This window comes from Stigmatopora nigra, chromosome 1 (genome assembly GCF_051989575.1).
Source record: "Stigmatopora nigra isolate UIUO_SnigA chromosome 1, RoL_Snig_1.1, whole genome shotgun sequence".
NCBI lineage: Eukaryota > Metazoa > Chordata > Actinopteri > Syngnathiformes > Syngnathidae > Stigmatopora > Stigmatopora nigra.
Window position 1 is genome coordinate 7,592,501 of NC_135508.1, and position 14,894 is coordinate 7,607,394.

Here is a 14,894-nt window from a genome sequence, read left to right on the forward strand (position 1 = left end):
ATCGGATTCATGTTAGGGATACGCTGGCGCTGCACATTATTCAGGTATGAGTGGGACCTTTCCCAAAACAACAGCTGACTGCATTCCATTTATAGAGGGAAAAGTCTGGGTCCGACATGTGTTTCTGTGCCGATGGTGGAATTAGAGCGAGCTCAGCCGCTTCTTGACTAAAGTCTGACACATGAGAGCGCGATAGGCAAAACATTCCTTTGCGTGCGCGCGTGCGTGCTTTCATTTGCAACAGGCATGCTTCCAGGAGAGCCTGTCATCATATTAGGACGTCTCTCCCGCCTCCACTACCCGTCTATCATTCCTCTTGTTTACCTAAAAGAATGACACTCATCTTCCCTCGCACTTCCTTTGCACTACTTTGACTTGAGAGCATAATTCCTCGCATGAAAATGTTGCATCTCAGGACGTTCTGGCAACCAATCGCAAATTACTTGCAATGCTCATAGACCAAATCACTATTTCCAATTGAATGGAATTGAAATGCCGTTTAGCGGACGAATGGTTACGGCGTTGGCCTCACAGTTCTGGGTTCGAGGATTCGGCCTGTGTGGAGTTTGCATATTGTTTCTAGGCTTGCGTGGGTTTTCTTCAGGTATTGTAGTTTCCTCCAACATCCCAAAAATATTCAGCGTAGGCTGCTTCAAATCGCTTAAACTGTATGTGAGGGTATATGGTTGTCCATCTCCTTTTGTCCAGCGATTGGCTGGCCATCAATTCAGGTTGTCCTCCGCCTGGTGCTCATATTAAGTTGGAAAAGGCTTCAGCACCCCCTATAACTCTTGTGAAGATAAGCGGTTTAGGAAAAGAAATATTGAATCAATGAATACCATTCCTTTTCAATTCTGCCTGGCAATTGACATAATTCTTTAGTTAGTTTATAAAAAACATGAAATTGTCAAAAGACAATATGTAGAGGCTTAATTGAATTACAATGTACTGAAAAGTATTTGCAATTGTAATCATTCTGATCCAGTGTTAAAGAATTTTTAAAATAAATTTTAAGTTCTGCTTTGTAATACTAATATGGCAATAATGGCCAATTTCCCTCAAAGTAGTTAAGATTTCCTTAAGCAGCTATTTTGAATTCAAATGTGAGTTTTTCGAATAGTAACCCTCTATAATTAAGTATAATTAATCATACGTCCCCTCCTGTTTGCTTGCACTGAATCCACCGACTATATTGGCACGGCTATAACTATTTGGCTTCAGCTTGCAGTACATAATTTGAATACAGACTTTTTGCTCCAACTAAGGAACTTCATTCCCTGTTTTAATTTGCAATCATAAGCCCACTGCCTTCTCTGTTGTGTTGTGTTTGTGTTTTTCCAGTAATCAGCAGTAGAACATGGGGTTCTTTGATCCTTATTTTGCATCCCTGCCATTTTTACATCTGTTTAGTGGTAGTAAAATTGTTTCCAAACTTGAAATTCACAGTCAAGCAGCATCGGATCATCCTTCTAATTCTCATTTAAAAATATCAGTCAATTAGATATGTACTGGTGTTGAGGTTCATGCTGATGTATGAAAGTGAATATTCAACAAAACAAACAACACAGTGCTGGACAAAGGCTCAAAATATTTTGCATCCTGATACTGCACTTCCTACATCAGGCTATAGAAATGTATGCCCAGTTAGCATAAAACCTTCAGAAATTGCCACAAAAGCATGACGGTTGAGACCTCCTGTTGAGAGCATATTTTCCTCCATAAATAATGCTACACGTGATGACTTGTCACATGTTGCAGTGCACCTGCATTTGACATTACGGATAAATTCTTTTGCCACTGAAATGGCTTGCACAATATGAATGGCTTGCACAATATGAATGGCTTGCACAATATGAATGGCTTGCACAATATGAATGGCTTGCACAATATGAATGGCTTGCACAATATGAATGGCTTGCACAATATGAATGGCTTGCACAATATGAATGGCTTGCACAATATGAATGGCTTGGGCAGAAATATAAGAATTAACAAAATATCTGAATTAGGCATCAGGCCCTGCAGTGGGAGAACAGCATTAAGTTTTTAGGTTTTCTGAGACCTGAGTCCAAATGACAAAATACTTGTTCCTGTACTTCTGACAAACATTTGAAATATTAAAAAAAAACATCACTCATGTATTTTATTAATGAAGTAATACCTGTAACATCTTTCTTATTGATGTCTGATTCATAGCTTAGCATTTAGACATAGAAAAGTACAATAAAAATGGTTGTTAAATGTATGAAGGACAGAAAAAATATTTTTCTATGATGGCATATCTTTTAGTAGCAATCCACTACAAAAAAATAATGCTTCATAATGTGTAGAAAATCAGCACTTTTGCAAAGAAGAAAATCGAAACCATCTATTTTTTTTGGTTGAAAGAATTCTTAAAATTGCATAGGAATCTTTTACAAGATTACATGTAAGATTTTGAAAAAATGTGTGTTAATATGCTATGATGCATCTTGGGCCACACGTAAATGCTAGGAATTGGCACGCTGGCTCAGCTCAGCTCCACTCGGGTTCGTCATGATCCTCTTTTAGACAAGGCTGCTTATAATCTCTCCTTTTCTACTTTACACGTGTAATCTTCGTTGAACCACACCCTTTAGATTTGTGTTCATTTTCGTTTCTTTTCTCTAATTTGCCCTTCATCTCTTGGTCTCGATGCCATATCGAGCATGGCGTCTTACTCTGGTGAAAGCTTACTAGTCACGCTTTCTTATCTCTGTGTTTTAGAGATAAGGGGCAGTTATAGGTAGGGGACACTTAAATGACATTAGTTCTTATGTTATTCATTGTTATTCATGCTATACTTTGGTTTATTTGCATATATACTGATCATGCATCCCTCCATTGTGTTTTTATAATGAAGTTATCCATTGATAATCATTTTCAAAACGGAGTTCCGCATATTGCCAACAAAGAATATGACTCTTTTTTAGGTTCTTTCAACAGAATATCAATGTGTCGTTTTATTCTCAAGGGATCATCAGTTGAACATGTGCTGTTTTTGCCTGAAACTCTTTGTAATCCAGACCAGAGAAATAATTGTTTTTTTGTGGTGAAAAGCAGGTCAAACAAAAACTAATCTTTAGTTATATTTTGTGCCTTTGTGATGCTTCTAGCTAAAAAAAAAACAGGATGGCAAGGCTGAAAAAGTACTTGAGTTGGAAATCATTGGCTTTCTTGTGTTGCAATCCTTCACTCCAAGAACCTTATCATCTTTTCTGATAATTTCACTCTTTTTACTACCTATGTGACACAAATTGTGTTTTTGTATAAATACGATATTGTACAAGCATTGGAAAAGGCACTGATTGTGCATATTATTAACCTCAATTGTCAAAAGTGATCATTCAGTATACAACACAGCTACATTTCAACTTGGATGGACAGAATTAGAAAAACAATCCTGTAGTTCTACACTGGGTTTGGACCTAGGTGGCAACAATGGACAAGTGGTTAACATGCCCACCTCACAGTTCCAAGATCAAGGGTTTAATCACAGGCTTCCTGTGTCAAGTTTGCATGTTCTCCTATGCATATGTGGCTTTTCTCCAGGTACTCCATCTTCCTCCCACATCCCAGACAACATGTGTGGGAGGCCGATGGTGTACCCCAAATTTTCTCTAGGTGTTTTTGTTCATAAATGGTTGTTCAGGGTTTACCCTGCCTTTGCCCTGACGTAGCTAGATAGGCTCCAGCACCCCAGCAAAACCCAATACATCAGCGATTCATTAGAAGAATGACTGAATAAGGACCTTGCCCTTATCTCCACCCCTGAGAGCGCTTCTCTTCCTTCAACAGTTGTTCATTTGGGTATAGAGCCATTGTCTGTGCTATTAGTCTTAACATTTAATTATACACTACACTAGTTTAAGATAGGTGGCCCGGTGGGGCAAATGGTTAGCGCCTCGGCCTCACAGCTCTGGGATACTGGGTTCAAATCCAGGTCACGTAAACTTGTATGGAGTTTACATGCACTCCCCAGGCCTGTGTGGGTTTCCTCCGGATACTCTGGTTTCCTCCCACATTCAAAAAGAAAAACATGCATGATAAGCTGATTGAAAACTCTAAATTGTCCCTCGTTATGGGTGTAAGTCTGCATGGTTGTCTGTTTTCTTGTGCCCTGCCACCATTTCAGGGTGTTGTCCCCCGCCTCTGACCCGGAGTCAGCTGGGATAGGCTCTTGCACCCCCCATGACCCTAATGAGGATGAAGCGGTTCAGAAAATGAGATGATAGATGAGAATAATTTAAGACATCTCCTAGCAAAACAGCCCAAGAACCAACAAGATGCAATGGAGATAGTGTGTTTTTACATTGGAAACAGAGTTTTACATAGAGGCACAAAAACTTTAGTGTAAATCATAAACGTAAAATAATTGAATTTGCCAAACTAGATGTTGACCGGGCACAAAGCTTCTGGGAGACTCTATTCTTATTTGGTTATAGGACACTAAAATTGGGTATATAGTCAGAGATCCTAGTCTTTTTATTGTAAGAATGTAGCATCTTGCAGCGACTACATCATTGCTGTTTTATGATCAGCATCCGACACCCATCTATTCTCTGTACAGGCCTGAACAGTTTCATGTATCCAGTCTAGATGGAAAATAGATTTTTACAGCTCATGTCATAATATTTACCTTATATAGCTGCTTGGGTGTGTGTGTGCTTATATTTGTGTCACAGACTAGCAGTGGAACAGCCAGTGTGCTCCTATTTTCTTCCCTTACGGTCATATTGAGCACATACTGATGGGTCTTTCCAACCTAATTAGCCATCAAAATCAAACTGAAAAAAAGGCAACTCTCATGTCCGCTTTTTTATTGTGTGTTTCTTAATTAAACTTCAGGAAAGAAGTCAACATTTTCACTCTGAAAGTGACAGTCTCGGATGTGGTTGCAAACTCTTGCCTCATTTCTGTCAATTTGAGTCCCCCCTGTACTCCCTCACCCAAATCCCCATCTCGTTAACTGAAAGACTGCTGCAGTGATGGAGACTTGACTTGGTGTCTATCCCTTTTTTAAGGTCTCCATATAAGACTCTTGTGAAAGTGGGGATTTAAAGGAAATCTTTAAAAGTGGAGCATCCTAATACACCTATAGAATGATGATTTTTCACTAACAGTCTATTCCACAATGGGTTGCGGTGGGTGTAGGTTTTTGTTCTGATTGATCCAGCATGGACAGTTGACCCAATGAGAATTCTGCTAAAACAAGCAGCACATTACTGCAAGCAACTGATAATACTTTTAAGAAACCAGATTGGTCATATTGTATTTTAATCGGTTGGAATGAAAATCTGCACCCACTGTGGCCCTTGAGCGACCAGTTTGGAGACAAACGATTTACAGTATGCAGTTGTATCTGTACTTGTTTCTACATACGAAATATTCAGGTTATGAAAAGCTTTGATGAGAAACCCTTTGTTCCAAGATACAAAATAAGGTCCAAGATACAAAATTTGAAACAAAAGTAAATACACTGCCTGCATCCTGTATTCTTTTTTAAATAATTGTCTTGCTAGATTTGCTTTCCCATTAGCTATCTTCCAAAACCTCACTGGCTTTGTTAGCACGAAGCAACAAAGGAAGCCAGCAGTGTCTCTATAATGGTGGAACAGAGGTTGGCGCGATGTTGGCGGTCGAAATCCAGCTTGTGGAGAGTAAGGGACCACCTGGTCTGACCGAGGAGCACGGCACTAGCCTGACCCCTAAACTGGGTGCTTTCCTGGTTGGGGTACTGGCCACCGGCGGATAACAAGCACGACTCTTTGATTAAAAAGCCCCCTTTGTGGGCACTTTTGAATCTTCTCTGAGAACATGGAGGAGCACCTCCTCCAATGATCAACCTGCCGACCATGCATTTTCTTTGGGATGTGGGAGGAAAGCGGTGTACCTGCACGCATGCACACATTGATTAAAAGTGGCTAGTACTCATCATTTTAGTTTGTGTTTCCCTGTGGCAACCTTGAAGTAGAGTGTAGATCTCTTGACCACATTAGTCTTGTAGTGCACCCATTCAAGTATTTTATTAAGAGATTTTTTAGTATATTTTTCCTGTATGCATCTAAACAAAACAAGTCGAAAGTGCACGATACTATTTCGGTTGTCAAAATTGCATCTGGTAGGTTGTTTTGCAAGAATGGATACACCCGTACTGGTCCATGATTGGGTGGTTGGAACACTTATTGTAGAGGACTAATGTTCTTTTTCTCAACTATTAAAACTGTTTTTTAAATACACCAAAAGAATAAATTACACATGAATCCATAAAAAGTGAGGTAGCCTATTTAAACACGGGTCCAAGGGAAATGGGGGAAAAAGTCACATGGTGTCTTTGGGATTGTGAAAATTGTCCATAATTGGTTGGTCCAATGAACAAGGGAGTAACTCAAGCGGAGATAATCATAAAAGGGAAATATGATGTCTCCAGTGATCTTCCTTTTAAAGGGGCAAGATACAGGAGGCATCTGCTCCTATTAGAGAACACAGACGAGTAGGCTACTCCTATTGATTGGTTCATTCATTGTGGTCCCTCGGCATTCATAGACAAACGTGCAAATGCACACACTCACAAAACATTCAATTTATGGGGATACAGGAAAACAGTAACTGCAAAAATTGAAGACACAAACAATTAATAACTGCATAGGGAGAAACATACACTTGAATATCTTACCATGCCTGGCACAAAAGACTAGCTTTTTGTTGCCTCACATAAAGAGTTATTTTAGACAAGCATATAATATTTTGGTGGATATTAGTAGGTACCGTATTTTCACGACTATAAGGCGCACCGCATTATAAGGTGCACCCTCAATGAATGACATATTTCCCATATATAAGGCGCATTGGATTATAAGGCGCCCTGTCTATTTTGGAGAAAAATATAAGACTTAAGTGCACCTTATAGTTGTGAAAATACAGTACGTTTTTTTAAGGATTTTTTTTTATTCTGCGTGGAGGCTACTATTGGTTGAAGTACTATTGTTTATTCAATATATTTTTTGCATTTATCAGTGTCAAGACCGATTTTGTTGTTTTCCAGCCTTATTCTATTTCAAACTTGACTGTAGAAGCTAAATACCGTATTTTCCATATATAAGGCGCACCCTCAATGAATGGCACATTTTATTTTTTCCATATATAAGGCGCACTGGTTTATAAGGCACCCTGTCTATTTTGGAGAAAATGTAAGACTTTTAAGTGTGCCTTTTAGTCGTGAAAATACGGTAGGTGCATTTGAAAGAGGTTGTGGGACATAAAATTTGCGCCACCCATGACAGTGGCGTTTGGACTCCCCTTTAAGGGAGGCCCACTCTCACAGAGACATCTCTGTTTGAAGGTTTTCCATCAGTTCATGCATGACCCGTGCTTTTGTTATGCAGAGCACAAGCAACATAATCGGGCAGCATTATTAGATAAGCTAGAGAAGTGGAGGGTGGCGTCTTGGATATGTCCGCAGACCTCTTGTCATCCTGACTAAAATTAGACTGCCCAAAAGAATCAAACAACTGCTTTTAAATTGAAATTGTACCCCTTCAAACAAGTGGAGGTTCATTGTAAGGACATTTGTGCGCCTCTTGCACTGCTTGACAACTGAAATGAGGCCAATGTTTAAAATGAGATCTAAAATTAAGCGGTGAAGTAGTTACTGCATGCCATTCCATGGGTGTGTGTGTGTGATGCCAAATCTGATTTGGTCTGGTCTTTGCCACCCGCTGCCTGATACCCCCCCCCCTTGCTTATGTGACATTCCACAAAAGAGTGTCTTGAGGAAATCCATTGTTATATCCTTTCTCTAAGTATTAGCAATTGTGTGATGGGGTAAGCTTTCCCATAATCTTCTGTCAAACAGCTCACTGTCTGACTTATTTGTTTTGATTTTCTGAACACACAACAACACTTTCAATAGTTTTGCCAGTTTTCTTGGATGATTTTTTTTAGAGTTGCTTCCTTCCTGGATAGCAGATTTTTTTTATGAAACTGAAAATACTTAAGCATAGGAAAATCAAGGTTTTTGTTTAAAACTGAAACTGAGAAATCCAATTCTGAAACTGTAATATTTGATAAGAACTTAGTTTTTGTGTATTTGTGTTTTTTTAAATACTTTTGTGGATCTATCATTTTGCAAATTTTAACATAAGTGTTAGCTTTAAAAAAATAAAAATAAAACTGATTCGAAAACTGAAGAGACGCAATCTGTGTGTAAATCGGACCTAAATCATTAACCACCTTGTGCACTGGTCCCGAAGGGACAGTCAATTCGATTAGGATGCTTTCCTAGTGTCCAATTTCCGGAGCGTGGGAAGCTTGCAGAGAGATAATGTTAAAGAAGGAGTGATATGGTTGGTCAGAGACCTCTGCTGTTTATTTTATTTTATTTTTTTCACGTCAAAAATATAATACAGCCCTTTTTTTTCAGCATTAAAAAAACTCATTGCAACTGTAACCGAATACAAAATTCAACATTAAAAAAAAACTCAATGCGACTGTAACCGAATACAAAATTTTAGTCAAGTTTTGGCTGAAAAAATTCTCTCCGCTATCACACAGTAAATACTTTGGGATCGCAATATTATTACATTCTCAGCCTTTGCATAATAAGATCGCTTTCAATGCTTCCCTCTGGGCACCAGCATTTCTCTAAAATGAAATGAACATATTAAGGATGGTGTGGAGTTTTAGTGTGATTTATACAACATATCGTTCAAATTACATTTTTTTTCTTCTTCTTCTTGCCAATTGAATCACTGACAAGACAGTAGAAGCATGAAATGAGCATAAGAGTTATATATACACAGTCTAATCAGTATATCAGTGCAGTGTAAGAATAGAGATCAGATATAAACTGTCACTGCAGAACAGACTCGGATATAGACGCACAAATTATATCTCATTTCAACATTATTGCATTTTGAGCAATTATTTTCAATCATGTATTTTGAAAAACACAATTATTATGCCTAATACTCACTAGTCGAATGTTATCAGACACTTTTTTCAGCATGTTCTTTTTTTTTAATAGTGTAGGTCTGCATAAAGTTGAGTGCAAGTATGAATCTACCGTATTTTCACGACTATAAGGCGCACTTAAAAGTCTTGAATTTTCTCCAAAATAGACAGTGCGCCTTATAATACAGTGCGCCTTATATATGGAAAAAACAGCAAACATAAAACAAAAAACCACTACTGTCGGATATTAAAAAAACACAAACGCCTGAACTGGGGAAATACTGTTAAATATGCAGTAGCCATCTTAGTTTACAAAATCTTTCATCATATTGCCCCCCCGCCCCCCCACCGCAAGATTTTATACAAAAAACATCAACAATGGCTGGCTCTAGAGGTGAATGTGTAGTGAGTGCTTCATACCTGGAAGTCAATAGCAATTACTGTATTTTCACGACTATAAGGCGCACTTAAAAGTCTTAAATTTTCTCCAAAATAGACAGTGCGCCTTATAATACAGTGCGCCTTATATATGGAAAAAATCATTCATTGAGGGTGCGCCTTATAATGCGGTGTGCCTTATAGTCGTCCAAATACGGTACCTGAAATTCACATACATTTCAGGATACGGAAATGTATTTTGTTTACTTAGCAATTTTTGTAATGTGCAAAATGTGGCTTTTCTGTGACATGAGATAATCTGTACAAAGCTTGACAAATTGGCAAATTATTTTCATTTCAAAATGTCTCATATGGTAGGTTTAACACTGTTGGCAAATATTTGAGTAAAAGAAATCAAGTGAGCTCAGCACAAATGGGAACATATGGCCTGGGGACCTCTGCACTGTTCATTCATTAATCTCTACAAAGTTTATTCTTCCATTTTTTTGTAAAGAGGCTGTCAAACTAACACCAATATTTAAAGAAAAACTACAATATTAGCCAGCCATAATGTTAATCCACTTAATTTTTAGGCTTTGTGTGGTATATAATTTTTTATATGAGGTTCTGCATTTGATAATTTTATTTAACAATGAGAGTATGAATGCTAATTATGTTAAGCACCATCCATTCATCACTTTGACAAGTATGGCCAATTTAGTGCTAAAGTAGCATGCATTCTTTTCTGGAATTGACGCAGTGTGTGCAATACCGTGTGTGTATACCTGCTCAGATTTTTGCGCCTCAGGACATGCCTGGATTTCTATTTCTTTTCATTTTTGTTCAATTGAACTCTTCTTGAAGAAATATGAATGCTTAAGGTGACTGAGTTTCATTTCTGTCTTCCAAAATGCAGTGCTGAAAAGACACTTTTGGCACATGAGACAAAATAACACCTCCTTTAATGTAGCAGGTATTTTTTTTATTTATTTTTTACCGGAAAATAGGCTTTTCCCAGGTATTTCCCTAAGTTATATTAAGAAAATGCATACAGTATCCCTCACTTTGTATCTTCACCTGATTATACTGTGTGATCAATGTGAAATGGTCCCAACATGGGACCCATTCTATTATTCTTCATTTTTTTTGCATATTTTTGTTCCAATACGAACTGCACTAAATGGGGTCTTGATTTCAGTTTAATTTTATTTCATATTTTAGTCACCCGACGATTTCGGTGTGGGCACCATGGGATCTACTGGTTGTCGATGTGATTGTGTGTAATGGTTGTCTGTCTGTTTGTCCATTGCCTGACTGGCGACCAGTCCAGGGTGTACACAAGATATGAATAGGTAGCTGCATTAATTGGAGATTCCAGGGAGATGGGAGTCTGTCTATTCTTTGAGGTCCACCCCTCTGCAAATCCTTTCTGATCCCTCAAGCCAATTAGAGCTGAGAGAGATGAAAACCAGGAAGCAAATTGTTCATTTGGCTATTCACTCCAGGGAATGGAGACCAAGAAAGCAAAATAGTCTTGAAACAATGGTCAATATGTGCAGTTCAAAGAAGGTTTAAGGGGTTTTGTATACATCGGACCCTCTTTATTGGCAGCCTTTTTTTCCCTGCTTACTTGCTTACAAAATAAATCTGCCAAATGATTTTGATATTTTATATTGGATTTCTGATGTAATAGATTGCAACAAAAAGTGGTTTGTTTGTGTTATCTTGAATCAACATCTATTTGTAATTCCGGCATAAATTCATAGACAAATTGAAGTACATTGCTTATTTATCAACTGAATTACTAATAAGTGTAAAATGCATAGCAAAATGAATCTGAAGTCCCATAGAGAAATGATTAGATATAAGTTGAAAATTGTTTCAGGCAGGTGAACATTTTTCTAATTGACATTTCCTCAATAAATGTTACATAAACCCATTCAATGTTCTAATACTATATATTAAGTCAAATCAAAAGCCTCTATTGTCATTATACTCAGCTGCATATAACAAAATTTGTGGTGCTACTCCACAAAGTGCATTTTCCCAGTAAAATCATAAATAAGTAATATAAAAATAATAAAAGTCACATCCAGACAAGGTAAATTCAAAAATTTGCCTTGCCCGGACGTGACTAAGCAAAACAAACATCTTGGATTATTTATGTATATTTGTTATACAATCAAAATATTTTCAGCTATTGGAAGTGTGACGATGGTGCTAGTAGTTTGTTTGCAACCCTAGACCTTTTCCAAGTGTCCTCCCACATACGCATTTTTATACACTAGATGGGGAGATATTATGCTTTCCATAACATTTATGTATGTAATTTTGTGCTTCTGTCTGCTGACGTGGTAGAGAACGTTAATCCTTGCCAGGCAAAGAAGTGCAGTGGTTAATCTGCAACAGGTGGGTGTGGGCAAATCAGCTTAAATAGCTTTATGAGCGCATGTAACAACACAAGTATGGTTGTCATATCTTTTGAATACAACATGTTGATTTGAATTTGTGGTGTAAATGTGCTTAGGGTCGTATTTAATTGTATTAGTCAATGTGTATCAATTTAAACAAATTTGTAAATTAAACAAGCGAGTTGGCAAAAAGGCAATCCGAAACCTAAAGGCAGCAATAATTCTGCACTACCCTCTACTGGCAAATTTTTAAACTACAAAAGACTGCCATTGAAATTTCTAACTATAATTTCACAATGAATTAAACAGCCATCATATAAAATAATTAAAAATCCGACTCCATGGATCAAAAGGTTTTGCCCTCTGCTACATAGCTACTAAGTTTCACGACCATTGGTTCACAAATGACAGAGGATTACAACTTTAATTTGTGTCTACAAGACTAAAAACAATGACAACAACTTGAGAATACCTTGAGACGCCTCAGGCCTGGAAAAAAATACACATGATGGGCTATATATTTTATTAATTAGTTTTCATTCATATTTATAATACGTTTTGCATTACATTTTTAATGAAACAAAATGTACCATTAAATATATATTCTATTTCATTTTGAAATACATCCATTCTGAAGTACCTTGACATAATGCATAAAGTACAATATATACTGTTATCCTACTTAGAATCAGGAGTAAATCCCTAATATTATCACGATATGGTATTGGTTCTTTGGACCGTGATTTACTATAGTATCCGTATTTTGATCCAATTTATGGGCATTTAATGAAATTCCAATAATATTTAGTACACCTTTTAAACAAATCACTTACATTTCAGATGACTCAATAAAAATATAAATGAATTTAGATGTTTTTGTTCAGAATTTTTTTCCTAAAACAGTTCAACATTGCTTTGAGTATTGATACATTTCCATTTAATTGTGCTCAACCAATCAATATATCCATTCAGATTTTCAGAACAATTGAGTGTTAGAAATTCTTTGGCAAGTAATTACTCAAATGATATGTTCCACACAAATTCCCCAGTTTCCTTTTCCCCTTTCCATCTGCCTTCCCTCCTGTCACTTCCACCTCTAGCACATTTCTCTGTAACAATCCCATCTGATTGGATTTTGGTCTCATGATTTCATTCGTGTCTTACGGCCGTGACCGTTGCCAAGCAACTGATGCCCAACCCGTGACAAACATGACAGTTGCAGTGGTGCCACGCGGACCATAGAGATGGATCTCTTGTTTGCCCTCATGAGACTTCTAGTTACACTTTGCTGAGCTCCATTAGGGTAGTTGACAGGTCATGTGAGACTGACTGCTTCAGAGGGGGACATATTCACCCTCTCCATTATTCAAGTCTTTTTATCTATATACTATATAGTAGTAGTGTGTATAAAAAGGGGTCATGTCGATAGATAATCATTTTGTCATAAGAGTTTGCTGTTATCTTCAAGAACAGATGATGACAAATGATTTTCATACTCATAATATTTATAGTTACAGACGCGACTCTACTTACGAACAAGTTAGGTCCCGAGCGCTTGTTCATAAGTTGAAAGTGTTCATAAGTTGAAAGTGTTCATAAGTTGAAAGTGTTCATAAGTTGAAAGTGTTCATAAGTTGAAAGTGTTCATAAGTTGAAAGTGTTCATAAGTTGAAAGTGTTCATAAGTTGAAAGTGTTCATAAGTTGAAAGTGTTCATAAGTTGAAAGTGTTCATAAGTTGAAAGTGTTCATAAGTTGAAAGTGTTCATAAGTTGAAAGTGTTCATAAGTTGAAAGTGTTCATAAGTTGAAAGTGTTCATAAGTTGAAAGTGTTCATAAGTTGAAAGTGTTCATAAGTTGAAAGTGTTCATAAGTTGAAAGTGTTCATAAGTTGAAAGTGTTCATAAGTTGAAAGTGTTCATAAGTTGAAAGTGTTCATAAGTTGAAAGTGTTCATAAGTTGAAAGTGTTCAAATTGAAGTTGATTCAGTGCTATATTTTGAATTATAATTCATGTTTAAGGCCTATATAAGTATATTGAAGGTTTATATAAATGTATTTGATCGTCTAAGGCTTGTATAAGTAACCAGCATTGGTTTGTACTGACATTGTTGTAAAACATTTTATAAAATGGAGAGAATATAAACAGTACTGTATACATACATTAGAGAGAGAGAGAGAGAGAGAGAGAGAGAGAGAGAGAGAGAGATTTACGAGAAACTGGCCGAAAGAAGCTATCTAATGACGATAGTTTTCTTCTTCTTTTCATCATCAATGATGCGGTAGCACTGTATGGCATCATTCAATTGATTTGCAACCTTTGTGCAACGTTTAATATTTGGGTCCTGCTGCTCGATCTTTCTGTTTATAAATGGTACTGACGGTGGAACGATTCAAGTTGTATTCTTGTGCAACGCTCACCACTTTCTCACGCACATCAAGCTTCTTTATTATTGCCACTTTGGTTTCAAATGAAATGGCTTGCACCTCCTTCGCTAGGAGCCTTTCCCTTTTCACCAACCATTTTGAATAATATAAGATATTTAATGATAGAAATGAAAAAGGTTCTTCGCGCAATGGAGATACGTCACACACTTCCACACTGCAGAGGAAGGTAGTTGCTGGGTGAGCTGAGTTTTCACAGCGCCAGGCGTTGGTATTAGCGGCGGAAAGAAGCACTGCTCGGAAAAAACGCAATTTGAAAAACGCAATTTGCAGACATGTTCGTATGTACCGTTTGTTCGTAAGTAGGGGAGCTTCTGTATATTCCTTTGTGGAGTTTAGTTAACAAGTGACCGGACTGGGAAATGAATGGTAACTGACCAAAAGTTTGTTGGGATTGGCTCGAGTGCTCTGTGATCCTAAAAATGGCGGAATGGAAATTGAAGACATGACTGGATGAAACTGCAGTTTACTTTGAATACTTTTTCCTTTTTAGTTACGATAAAAGTATTGTTCTTTCAATGACTACAATCCGGGACACAATGTGTAGAAGAGGACAGCAATTTGATGAATCCTGCCTTAGTGACAGTGACAGCCAAAGTGATCATTAGCAGTGCGATGATTGATGAGATGAGAATGCAATTAACCCTGAGCATGATTAGAAAAGCCTGTCATGCTGAGCACAACTGAGTGTTT

At 37.4% G+C, this 14,894-nt stretch overlaps 1 protein-coding gene across 1 annotated transcript in view; it reads left to right on the forward strand.

Annotated features, from left to right (window-relative positions):
- Positions 1 to 14,894, forward strand: part of dmd (dystrophin) — a 105,816-nt gene that overhangs the window by 12,389 nt on the left and 78,533 nt on the right. The window lies entirely within an intron of this gene.